Raw genomic sequence first — 10938 nt, forward strand, 5'->3', positions numbered from 1 at the left:
CCCCATCGAGTTGGAAGGTAAAGAAATGTCTGAAATTTTCTCTTCAGAACCTTAAACGAAGAGATGACTTAAAATAATCAAATTCTTAATCAAATTGAAATAAAAACACCTGAGGTTTTCGGTTGTCTTGATCTCATAGATAGCGCAATCTGTGTGAAATATAAACATTGTTTCTTCTGCAGAAGACTCGAGATATAGTTTTTTACTGGCCTCATTCACAAATCTGACAAACGCAAAATGATTTACCCTTTTAAATTCTTTGTAAGCTTAGATTAAATATTATTGGCCCTGTTTTTTCTGCTAGAAATAATTCTAACCCAAATTCTTTAATTTTATTTACCAACCATTTTCGAGCAGTAAATTTTTTAAGTCACGACTGAACTAGAAACGAGCGAAGTGATTATTTCCTTGTAAAATGCACTTTTGTGACTCGTGATTTGCACCGTAATTGGATTGAGACAATAATTTCTAAGCTCTGCAATTTTTTACGATGCTGAGATAAATGGTAGATAAAAATAGGTTGAATCGACAGTATAATTTTATAATTAACACAATAAATACTTATTGAACAAGTGTCAAAACAGTTTTAGCTAATAACAAATACCGTAAATGCGTCTATATGTAAACATAAACAAATGTACAGTTAATGTATCTGCATTTTAAATTCAAAAAAACCAACGAAATCATTGTTGTAAGTGCGTAGAGTGATTTTTAACGGTGATTAGTTAGTTTTATTTTGACTTGAGCATAAAATAGACGTTTTAGAATGAACATAATTGTCTGGTACAATTAGAGAATGAAACCGAACGGAATATTCCCGACTAATTACGTTTTACGAGAGAGAATGCATTTAATGAAAAGTTTCCCAACGCAGTTTTTGAGAAGATGATACCGTTCATGCTGTCTAGTTGAAAAAACGGTGCCTTTCGCTAGAAACATAGTTATATAATCCTTGGATGTAATCAGATAGTACAATTTATGTGAATGCGCTTACTAATAAAGAACGAGAAAGACACAAACGAACGGTTTTGCGGTAGGAAGTTGAGTAATTTCACGTATTATCATTAAATTTGTTGTGCCCCGGGTCGAGAGGTAACAGGATGATTGTCCGGCGATGGTGTTCGTTCGTGTGTTCACTTAGTGGGGTGGAGTGCGACTGAAATATTAAGCCAGGAAATGCAATTGCTCCGTGTCGAGCCGTTATTTGGGCATTTTAATTTCGAACGTGCGCCGTTTCGAAACATTTAAATATTGACTGCAATAAATCTAACTAATAGATCTGGGATTTTTGTGAAAGGGATAACATAAAGTGCACGATCCGTTAAACGTTAAACACTTTTGTTAGCAACTACTATTACCATTAACTTGATGTTTAGGTCACCGATCGCGATTATTATCTGCACAAACGAAAAAATCGCTCCCCAACAATTTCTGACACCAATACTCCTATTCTCGTTGCCCACTAAAGATTAAAGCAATTTCGGTATAACACGACAAATATTATAACTGTGAACGGTTAAATGTAGGTTAAATGTCAAGAAGCGAAATGTTAAACTCCCACAAAATAATAAAAACAGATAAAGAGTGTGTAGTTATTCGTCGGAGAAAGCTAATGACATAAGTGTTGGCGTGACGATTGCGGACATTTCAATAATCGTTTATTGTAAATGTTTATTGCACGCAACTATTTGTTTACTAATTAATGAAACATTTATCAATTCAGGTTTTTTTGGGATCCCATGTTTTTATTGAAACTGTGACCTAAATTGTAACCAAGTCAAATTATATTGTAATTAATTTATTGTTTACTGTATCCATTGAGCATTAATTGAATTTTAGATACACCAATTTTTGAACGGAAAACTTCTTTAGCCGTGTTGGGCACTTTTTGGTAGGGGAGATTCTTATGGGTTCGCGTCACCGACATGCCCGTCCTTCTTTTGTTAATAAATTCAGACAAAAGAAAAAAGTTGTTCATTTGGCTGCTAACATCGGTTACTAGACCAACAAATTATGTGTCTGCCGGCATTTCAAGAGGTACCCGAAAAATAGACCTTAAGAATAAAATCCCGGAACTGGAGGGTGAGTTACAGCTGTACATTTGAGAGCATTTTGAAATCAGATAAAATTTAACTAATGCAGTGATTTCGTTAAAGGCCTCCAGCTAAGCCGGAAATGAGTTTGACGCTAATATCTATTACTGTTTTGAATGTGGAGGGTTCATAGAGGAGAATGCCGTCTGAAAGGAATCTTTATATAGAAATATTCAAAATTTTCAAGATCATCTTTATTTCTGATGTATTTTCGAGGAAAAAATCAGCACCCAATTCTCTTACTTGTTATTTATACCGTCAACAAAAGTGTATAAACTGAAAATTAGCTTTTCCTAACAAATAATAATAGATTTAGCCGCGTTGGGCACTTTTTGGTAGGGAAATATTATGCGTTCACGTCATTGACATGCTCATGATTGGCGCACGCGCACTGTGGTGTGCGCCTTAGACACTTTTTGTATGGGTGAAATCTCGTGCATTCGCGTCACCGACATGCTTATACCAGTATATCTGTAGCTATACAGTTGACGTATAGTGGTGTGTATATCTTATAAGTGAAATTGAATGGATTTAGCGAAAAATTTATTTAAATATGTCCAATGATCGAAACTCAGTACTACAAAACATAAAACGACAATCGTTGCCACTTTTACACGATACTTAGATAAATTTGAATCAAACATTTTCATTTCTTACTTTAGTTGAATGAAATAATTGAAAGTACAAAAAGTCTAAGTATTGATAAAATTAATGATGACAATGATTAACAATTAAAATAATATTAAAAATCAAGTACATTGAAATTTAAGTAAATACAAATACATAAAATTGTTGCTCGGAGTGTAAATAGATGTGAAAACCAGTTTGATGTTGATAAATTTAATTCAAACATTATGAAATTTCATATTTTAATACTAAAAGTTTTAAGTTTTCACTTCTGTAGACAGTCTCTATAACTGCCAACTTTAAATTTTTTTATATAAGTGAAATATATATAATTTTAAATGAATACATAAATTGGATAAAATATGAAGATGGCGTTGGTTTCATTTTAATACGTTGAGTACTTTCTAACATATAAATTATTTAAATTTTATTATAGGGCGTCTTGGAGTATCTGCTGACGTCATCAGTGCTCTCTTTGCATCTTATTATTGTGGTTACGTGTAACTAACTGAACATTAACAGTTGATAAATTATATTTATCAAGGAAATGGAAAAGAGATCACAGACCCATCAGAAATAAAAGGAATACAATTAAATAAGTGTAATAAATTGAAAACATGACTATAAAAACTTTTTAAAATGTTATAATAAAAATTATGGCCATAACTATGATATTTAATTTGAACTGTTTAAATAATATTAATTTACTAATGTTACTTTATATAAATTAATAATTCCTTATTCTATAAAACGTTATAATTACTTTTCTTAATTGAGCTGAACATTATATAACAATTCCAATTTTGAAAGAAATTTTTATTGACTAAATGAGTACCGTGTAATTTAACATTAATAGTTTGTATAATATCCTTTTTGATTCATAATTTCAGCACTCCGGGGCATATACTCTAAGTCATATATATGACAAGCCAATATTGTCCAAGCTTCTTGAATTCTTGTGAAGAATTCGTTTAAATTTGTATAATTTTTATGCAAAATTTGCTTATTAACATAACATTCTGAAGGATTTGTATCTGGAGACTGCGTTGGGTATTACCTCCATTACTATAAAAATTTATTACAAAGCCGTTTCGAGTGGAATGGAAGAAAATCTAAAGTCAAAGAAAGTAACTTAAATATGAAAAAAACCTTAAATAAATGTTCACAACTTAATATGAATTATGAAATGAAGACTAATTTAAAAAAATTAGGGTAAAAGTTACCTAATTGCTTATCGAAATAAACCATTTCCTTTGAATCTATGCCTCTCATTGTATGTGTAAAAATGTTTGTGGTGAAAGTAGCAGTTTTATTTGCAATTCAATAATTAACTATTTTGAAAACAATTAAGTCGCTTCTGATATTTTTTTGCACAGAACAATGGAGAATTAATGGCATTTTGGATACAATAGAATTTTTGAATATGTCTACTACTTTTCTAAATCGTCATTGTTCGAATGAAGTAAGAGAATACAAAAATTAATTTATTATAATTTTTTAATTTAAATTTTATGTGAAAATTAATTAATTCATTTAATTTTGTCTAAAAGTTACGGTTCCCATCTTGATCAACTGTTCAAGTCTCCGGCATTAATTTGTTCTCTACGCACACATTTACGTAAGCAAATAAAAACTTACTAAACAAATAACTGTGAAATTTGTATTGGAAAATCGAGAATCGGTTCCAATTACAAGGATTTTACAGTAGGAGTGTGAAGTTCACTAAATAACCAGGTGATCCAAATACAAGTATAAATTACTTAAGTCATTTCAATTTGTTTAAATTTCCAGACATGTGGACCATTTAAATGCACACTGGTTTCAAAATAAATTAATACAATTAATTATTCTCTCTCGTGAAATCCAGTTGGATTATCCAAATTTTCAACGAATTCTTGGAATATTTTCACGGAACAGTAAAGAAACAACTTGTATAATGTATTAGCACGGATTGATTCGCGTATCAATCGGCGGAACGTTGTGGTCTGATGCAAGAAACGATATTAATCTACCACAAAAACTCGGTACCATAATTTATTCCTGACGTACAGCACGTAAAGCACTTTTCACCATTAAATTATATTATTAGATATATTAGTTGTATCTAGTAAACAGTTCTTTCTTAGCACACCCCACAGCTTTATTATTTCCTGTTTGAAAATTTACAAATGTTATTATTATATTCATTCGGTTTCAAAAGACTTGCACCACACTATAATATAATTTAAAATTAACATGTTATTGTACCACACCTATTGTTAGAATATCTGTATGTCTGTAAAAAAGCCCTAAAGCGCTTTAACATTTACGAAATATTAAGTTAAAAACAAACAGTAGTAGCATACCTTCATCACAGACGAACTTATATTATTATCTAAAACGATAAAAATATAAGTTAACAATTTAATTTAGTAACTCGTATTTCTACCCCTCCTTTGTAATAAAGCAATTTCATGTCTCTATATGTTTCTTATTAAATTATCAAAAAGCTGGCCGATAGAAGTGAATTTTTACTATTAAAATTTGAAATTTCATAATGTTTGAATTAAATTTATCCACTCTGAGCAACAATTTTATGCATGTTTATATGGTTTTTTATTATTTAAATATATTACGGGCTGTACAAGATCATGACAAAATATAAATATAATTCAATTGAAATAACAATTAATATACAATCATATTATTTATGGATAGTATTTGTATTTACTTAAATTTCAATGTACTTGATTTTTAACATTAATTTAATTGTTTGCATCATTGTCATCATTAATTTCAACAATGCTTAGACTTTTTGTACTTTCAATTATTTCATTTTGTTCTAAAAAGATACAATGGGCTTATGGTAACTAAAGTAAGAAATGAAAATGTTTGATTCAAATAATTCGATAATTTGACATATTTAATCACTAAATCCATTCAATTTCACTTCTAAGATATACACAGCACTATACATCAACTGTATAGCTACAGATATACTGCTATATAGTTATGGTTATACAATAGGTCGAATTACAAGATTTATGTAAATATGTCCAGTCATAGTGACAGAAGTTCTTCTTCCATACATGATTCCACTCTCAAATCCTATGTTTTTTTTTCGTCCGAAAAATGAATATTTGACCATTAAGGCCATAGCCAACTTTGTTGAAGATGAGCTCGTTTCAACCTTGATATTCTGTGTGTCAAAGTAATAGTCTTAACACTCTTAAAGATCTACAGCAACGACTAGCAACAATTCGTTTTCTGATGGTTGCATATGAAATGAGTTGGTGGTAGGTAGCCTGATAATGACTCCTTAAGCTGCTAACAGTTATCTACCTATTTGTCATAACCATTTGAACTATGTACCTGCTGAGTGTGGCATTTGTTACCTGGACGTCTGCTTCGAGGTCTAGTTTATAAGGAACATCTATCGTTGTATCGTTGAATGGTCCTCATAACCGTATTTTGATGAATGTTCAGTCTAAGTTACAAACCTTCCTCGTGAAGAAAGACTATTGGTGACCTTTTTACAATTTTTGAACTTCATTAAATGTTTGTGGAACAAACTATAAAACAAAGATTTTGTTCTAACGGACATGTAAGGTTTAACTAACTTCACAGGTCTCAGAACTCAATATACCTCAAACATATTTAACATAAACAAACAAACTCTGCCTTGTGATCTTTCATATTTATACAAGTGTTCATTGGAACTAAAATCTTTTAGAGATGGACCAGATTTTTGTTTAAAATTCTAACAGAAACAGTTAATCCTATTAGATTACTGGCGAATAATAATCGATAATAAATGGAAACAAAAACAAGACACGTTTTTGTTAACTGTAACAGATGATTTAAATTATTCCACATAAATTTCTTGTCCACTTGTATTTCCGTTTATTCAGTTGAAATTCAAAGTACTGAAAGTTTTTAATAATCAATCAGTTATCGGTTCAAAGCGAAAACGGTTCCCAATAATTTCATCAAACCATCATTAGACACAATCGTGAGATTCATCAAAGATGTCAAAAATTATCTCGGTCTATTCGTTCTAAATTACGTCAGTTTGTCGTATCTTATTTTTAGTTTGACCCAAATCTCCAACCAGTAAGGTAGGTTGTGAAAATTTTATGAATAATAGTTAGTGTCAATATGCATATTTCTCAGAAAATCGTCGTAAAATAATACGGTAATTGTCTTCAACCATCAAATACTGTCTGTATTTCTGAAAACTTATAATAATTTCCAAAAATTATTTTTATAAACACAACATTTTATTGGAAAAACCGTAATTAATTTATAAATAACGAATGTGATAAAATCTCCAACACACACACGAAATGAATTTTGAATCGAAACTGGTCGGCATTTTTTTGTCCGGCACCAGCACCGAAATCAATTTAATACGAGACGTTCTTTACGAGGCTGGTAACACTATCCGTACAATAAATATTTATTATAACTGGACGCCGGACTTAACCAAAAATAACGGGCCTTCATGAAGACGGTCATGGTTCACTAGTCCAAATGTGATACGTCACTCCTAATTAAAATGGTTATCGGTACTAGGAGTACGAACTGATTTATCGATAACATCGAGATCGAATCGATCGGCGATTTTATGTTGCTGTAATCAATGTTGTAATTCGATTACGGAACGGATTCGTTAACGACCAGCGATGTTTGTTTTATTAAAATTAATTGCATGGGTTTGAAAGTAAAATTAATAACCGACATTATAAAAAAAACTATGTTTATACGTTGAAGCAACAAAACAATCGCATTTATCAAAGTTTACTTTTCAATAATTTCATCTTGTGTAACCTTTACACCACAAGTGGAGGAGGAAATGCATTTCTTTATTTATGAATAAGGTTAAGCTTAAAAAGGGAATATTTATGAGGTAGGAAGTAAGAAAATGGGGTATAGACTGACTGCAGGAATGTGTGTAACAACTTGCTAGGTTCAAAGAAATCGTAGCACAACAAAAATCTAATGAAAAACTTGTTACTTGTGACTTAAGCTTTTTTTTCTTTTAATCTTTGATAACTCACTTGACTGCTTATAACCTATATACACATTTTATATATGTTACTTCTTACCTTCACTAAAAACTTAAAACTAAAATTGATCTCATATTTGAATTCAGCATATAAGGATACAAAAACCCCAAGAAAACATCACAAATAAAAAGAAATTTCAAAATTAAATTAATAAAATATTGTTGTTATTATAATACCATACTTATACTTCATATGTTTAAAGAGTTCCTAAAGCTCTATAAACATTAATCAAATATAGAATAATTAAGTAAAATAGAAATAGTTGTAGAATATCTTCATTATTAAGGAACTTAGTACCTTGTATTTCAAACTCTGATTTGTAATAAAGCATTTAGAGGCCTGTTCATGTCTATGATTAAAATAACAATAAATTCTTAAGGGATATTATTCCATTCTTCAACTGCAGCCTGTAATATATCTGGAATACTTATGGAAGGATTTAAACGGCATCGAATTAATCTGGATAAGTAATTTCATACATGCTCAATTGGATTCTTATACAGAGAAAGTGAATGAGAATTTCATCTTCTCTAAGAATGTCCCGGACCGCTTGGTTCGATGTGGGCGACCATTGTCCTCCATAAATACAAAATTGAGACCCACCTCCTCTCGTAACGGTTATACAATAAGTCGAATTATCTGATCTGTGTGAATTAGTTCAATCATTTTGACAGGAACATGTACCAAAAGTTTCACTACCATACATGATTCTATCCGATGACACTTCTTTCTCTCCAGACTCCAATTCTATCTTCTTTTCGTCCAAAAAGAAAATATTCGACCATTGGGACAAAAGCCAATTCTGAAGAAGATGAGTCTATTCTAATTTTGATGTTTTATGTCTAAGTAATAGTCTAGGCACTCTTAAAGGTCTTCTAGGACTTAATACAAAAACAAAAACTCGTCTTCTGATGGTTGCATTCAAAATGTTGTTGGTATGTAGCTTGATAATAACTCCTAAGGCTGCTAACAGTTCTTCATAAATATCTGGACTACGTACTTGTCTTGGTTGGCGTTTGTTACCCTTCGTTTAGTTTCTACAGAACCCCTTACATTGCCTCCTCGTAACTATTCTGTGATGAATATTCAATCTTTGAGAAATGCCTCTATGTGCCAAACTTTCCCCGTGAAGACATATTATTTATAAACGAATTTCATTACTTAACGGATACCCTGGCATTTTTGAAGTGAAAACTTCTTTAGTCGCGTTGGTCACTTTTTTGAAGGGAAAAATCGTATGGGTTCGCGTCACCGACATGCTCGTCCTTCTTTTGTTAATAAATTCAGACAAAAGAAAAAAGTTGTTGATTTGACTGGTAACCTCGGTTACTAGACCAACAAACTATGTGTCTGCCGGCGTTTCAATTGGTAACCGAAAACTAAGCCTTAAGAATAAAATTCTGGAACTAGAGGGTGAGTTATAGCTGTACATTTGAGAGCATTTTGAAACCAGGTAAAATTTTACTAATGTAGTGGTTTCGTTAAAAGCCTCCTGCTAAGCCGGAAATGAGTTTGACGCTAATATCTATTGCTGTTTTGAAAGTGGGGTGTTCAAGGAAAAAATCAGCGCTCAAATCACTTACCATTTGTTACCAAATATCGTGGGGGGTATGTTTAGAAGATAAATTTCCCAAATAATCGTTCAAGATCAGTATTGAAATTAAGTCAACGGTTCCAATTACAATCGAACGAGTTGAGGAGATGTTTATTAAAGAAAAGTAAAACATACTTGTTTTTTATACCGTCAACAAAAGTGTGTAAACTGAAAATTAGGTTTTCCTAACAAATAATAATAGATTTAATGTGTTTTTAAAAGTGAAAACTTCTTTAGCCACGTTGGGCACTTTGTAGGGAAATATTATGCGTTCGCGTCATTGACATGCTCATGATTGGCGCACGCGCAGTGTGCTGTGCGTTTTAGACACTTTTTCGATGGGTGAAATCTCGTGCGTTCGCGTCACCGACATGCTTATACCAGTATATATGTGACTATACTGTATAGTGCTGTGTATATCTTATAAGTGAAATTGAATGGTTTTAGTGAAAAAATTGTTTAAATATGTCCATTGATCGAAAACTAAGTACTACAAAACATAAAACGACAATCGATGCCGCTTTTACACGATACTTGGATAAATTTGAATAAAACATTTTCATTTCTTACTTTAGTTACCATAAGCCTACTGTATCTTTTTTAGAACAAAATGAAATAATTGAAAGTATAAAAAGTCTAAATAAATTGTTGAAATTAATGTTGACAATGATGCAAACAATTAAAATAATTTTAAAAATCAAGTACATTGAAATTTAAGTAAATGCAAATACTATCCATAAATAATATGATTGTATATTAATTATTATTTCAATTAAATTGTATTTATATTTTGATCTTGCACAGCCCGTAATATATTTAAATAATATAAAACCATTATAAACATGGTTATAATTGTTGCTCGGAGTGTCAATAGATGTGAAAACCAGATTGATGTTGATAATTTTAATTCAAACATAAAATTTTAAATTTAAATACTAAAAGTTTTCCCTTCTATCGGCAGTCTGTAGGTTCTAAAATCTTCATTAAAAAAACTAAAGCTGATAAAATAGAAATACAGTTAAGTTTTCAATGGAGTTAATATATTATTAAGAATGTTTACAAATAAATCCGTATTTAAATAATTGTACAGGCCCTCAGTTAACAGTAACTGAATTATTAATACTACATTATATTCTTTTTAAGGTGGATAATTCTAAATTTTATTATAAAACATAAAAGCTCCTTTCAACACTTCTAAATCGTTTTCAATAGCATCGAAGCAAAGATAAACCATCGCGTTCATGCCCATTTGTCATTTGAGCCACAATTAATTACCGATTCGTGAATCGAACCAACAATGCAAATTATTGGAGCATCTAATTGCATTATTTTCGCGGTTTACAATATTTGCCTGAATACAGGTCAAGACTAGCGGTTTTCAACTGGTTCATTCCCATAAATCTGACAACCGAAATAAAACACTAAACCGGACAATGTACCCATTAAAAAAAATCACATTTTGCATTAACATTTACGTAGTTTTCTGAACATTCAAAATAGTCGGTGTGGATAAAAATCAAAAATTCCGAACGGTAACGTCGAAAACGAGGAGCGACTGCAACCAATTTTTCAAACA

Source organism: Aethina tumida, chromosome 3 (genome assembly GCF_024364675.1).
Source record: "Aethina tumida isolate Nest 87 chromosome 3, icAetTumi1.1, whole genome shotgun sequence".
Taxonomy (NCBI): domain Eukaryota; kingdom Metazoa; phylum Arthropoda; class Insecta; order Coleoptera; family Nitidulidae; genus Aethina; species Aethina tumida.